We start from the raw sequence: 3,115 nt of genomic DNA, 5'->3' as shown, positions 1-3,115 counted from the left end.
TGGCTTTCAGAGCTTAGAGCAGGCCGTGGCAGGAGGGGAACCTTGGCTTCCTCCATCACTGGAGCAAGCAAGCCTCCTGCTCGCTTCAGCTGTATGGCTGCCGGCCGCCATCTTTGTTGGCAGTTAATTTGCATATCTTGCTAATTAGCCAATGGGAAGCATAGCAGAGGTATGGTTAATTACCCTTTTTGTCTTTTATTAGATAGGATGATATACCATTGTATGGATACCTCACATTTTGTTTATTCATCAGTTGAAGGATATTCGTGTTGTTTCCTTTTTTTGGCTATTACGAATAATGCTGCTCTAAACATTTGTGTGCACGTTTTTATGTGGACATATGTTCCTATTTCTCTTGGGTATGTACCTAGAAGTGGATTTGCTGGGGTAAATGGTAACTCCATGTTTAACCGCCAGGAGCACTGCTAGACTGGTCCTAACCTGGCTGTACCATTGTACAGCCTCACCAACGGTATCCAAAGGTTTCAGCTTCTCCACATCCTCACCAACACTTGTTATTGTCTTTTTCTAAGTATGGGGAAATATTTATGACATAAAATGTATCACTTTAACCACTTTTAAGTGTGTAGGTCAGTAGTATTGGTGCATTCATATTATTGTACAACCATCACCACCACCCAGCTCTAGATGTTTTCATCTTGCAAAACTGAAGCCCCGTCCCCATTAAATAACTCTCCATTTCACTCCTCTCTCCCCCTGGCAGCCACCAATCTACTTTCTGTCCCTATGATTTTGACTATGATAAGTTGTCATATTAGTGAAATTATACAGTATCTGTTTTTTGTGGTGTGTGTGTCTGACATTTCATTTAGCATACTGAATTAAAGGTCCAGTTATCTTGTCGCATGAGTCAGAATTCACTTCCTTTTTACTGCTGAATAATATTACATTGTATGTGTCATACTACATTATGTTCATCCATTCATCCGTGCATAGAAACTTGAGCTGCATCCATGTTTTTGCTGTTGTGAATAATTCTGCTATGAATATGGGTGTGCAAAATATCTTAGAGACCCTGCTTTCAATTCTTTCAAAAAAAATGAAATTTAGAATTTCAGAAGTAGAATTTCTCCCTTATATGGTAATTTTGTCTTTAATTTTTGAGAAGCCAATGTACATGGCTGCTCCATTTCACCTGCCACCTTCCATGCACAAGTGTAACAATTTCTCCTCATCCCCACCAACACTTGCTATTTTCTGGTTTGGTGTTGGTTTTTATTTATAACAGGCATTCTAATGAATGTGAGCTCGTATCTCATTGAGGTTTTGATTTGCATTACCCAATGACTAGTAATGTTGAGCATCAACATCTTTTCATGTGCTTATTACCATGTGTATATCATTTGGAGAAATGACTATCCAAGTCCTTCGTCCATTTTTTAAAAATATGTTTTTTTTGATTTTTAGAGAGAGAAGAAAGGAGAGGAATAGAGAGATAGAAACATCAATGATGAGAAAAAATCATTGATTGGCTGCCTCCTGCACGCCCCCTACTGAAGATGGAGCCAGCAACCTGGATGCGTGCCTTGACCCGAAATTGAACCTTGATCCTTGGTTCCTGGGTCAACTCTCAACCACTGAGTCACACCAGCCAGGCCTTTGTCCATTTTTTAATTGGGTTGTTTTGTTGTTGAGTTCTTTACATATTCTACATATTAATCCCTTATTAGATATTTGCTCCATAAATATCTTCTCCCATTCTGTGAATTGCCTTTTCACTGTGTTGATAGTGAGGTTTTTTTAAAATATATTTTTATTGATTTCAGAGAGGAAGAGAGAGAGGGAGAGGGAGAGAGAAACATCGATGAAGAAAGAAAATCATTGATCGGCTACTTCCTACACTCCCCCCACTGAGGATCAAGCCTGCAATCCAGGCATGTGCCCTGACCGGGAATCAAACCATAGGTCGATGCTCAATCACTGAGCCACATCAGCCAGGTGATCCTTTTAATGTGTCATTGAATTTGGTTTGTTTATATTTTGAGGGCTTTACATCTATGTTCATTGATATTGGCTTATAGTTGTCTTTTCTTGTAATGTCTTTGTCCAGCTTTGGTGTCAGAGTGATGCCAGGCTCATAAAATGAGTTTAGGAAATGTTCCCTCTTCTTCTACTTTTTCGAAGAGTTTTAAAAAGATTGGTATTAAGTCTACAACACAGATGAACTTGGAGGACATTGTGCCAAGTGAAATAAGCCAGACACAGAAGAACATACACTACATGGTCTCATATCAGGAAGCTAAGACACTCAGACTCATAGAAGCAGAGGGTAGAATGGTGGTTTCCAGGGGCTGGATGAAGGGGGAATCCAGAGGTGTTAGTTAAAGAGAATATAGTTTCAGTTATGCAAGATTAATAAGTTCTAGAGATCTGCTGTATAGTGCATGTAGTGCCTAGTTAATGGCACTGTATTGTATTTTTAAAATTTTGTTCAGAGGTTAGATCTTAGATTAAATATTCTTATCACATACATACAAAGAGGGAGGGAAAAAACGTTTAAGGTGATGTTTACAGCACTATTTATGGTGACAATTTCACAGGTGGGTTTACCTTCAAACTCATCAAGATGTATACATTAAATATGTTCATCTTTTTATATGTTAAAAGAAAAAGTCCATGTCAGCCCTAGTCAGTTTGGCTCAGTGGATAGAGCATTGGCCTGCGGACTGAAGTGTCCCGGGTTTGATTCCTGGAAAGGGCACATGCCTGGGTTGCGGGCTCCATCGCCAGCAGGGGCCGTGCAGGAGGCAGCCAGTCAGTGATTCTCTCTCATCATTGACATTTCTGTCTCTCTCTCCCTCTCACTTCCTCTCTGAAATCAATAAAATATTTTTTTAATTTATTGTTTTTTCAGTGAAGGCTGGAGAAGACCAGTGCCGGCCGGCCACGCCAAGTTCACCCAACTCCACGTTCTGAAGCCACAGGCCCGTACCCAGGGGTGACGTCCCCAAATGACGGCACTGACGCACCCAGAGACGATGACTCAGCAGCCAGGCCACCGCGGCTGCTCCTACAGGAAGGACACTCTCCCTTGCCTCTTAAATCCTTCCTACCCTCCCCATTAGGTCCTTTAAACTCATCAGGGCAAACAGTA

The 3,115-nt window shown here is 40.9% G+C and overlaps 1 protein-coding gene across 1 annotated transcript in view; it reads left to right on the top strand.

The window, feature by feature from the left end:
* The window catches only part of SMG1 (SMG1 phosphatidylinositol 3-kinase-related kinase), a 149,371-nt gene that overhangs the window by 1,354 nt on the left and 144,902 nt on the right, over nucleotides 1–3,115 (top strand). The gene's annotated exons all lie outside the window — the stretch shown is intronic.

Source organism: Myotis davidii, unplaced genomic scaffold (genome assembly GCF_000327345.1).
Source record: "Myotis davidii unplaced genomic scaffold, ASM32734v1 scaffold554, whole genome shotgun sequence".
Taxonomy (NCBI): domain Eukaryota; kingdom Metazoa; phylum Chordata; class Mammalia; order Chiroptera; family Vespertilionidae; genus Myotis; species Myotis davidii.
Note: the sequence above shows the minus strand (reverse complement) of the source record. Positions and strands in the feature narration are given on the sequence as shown.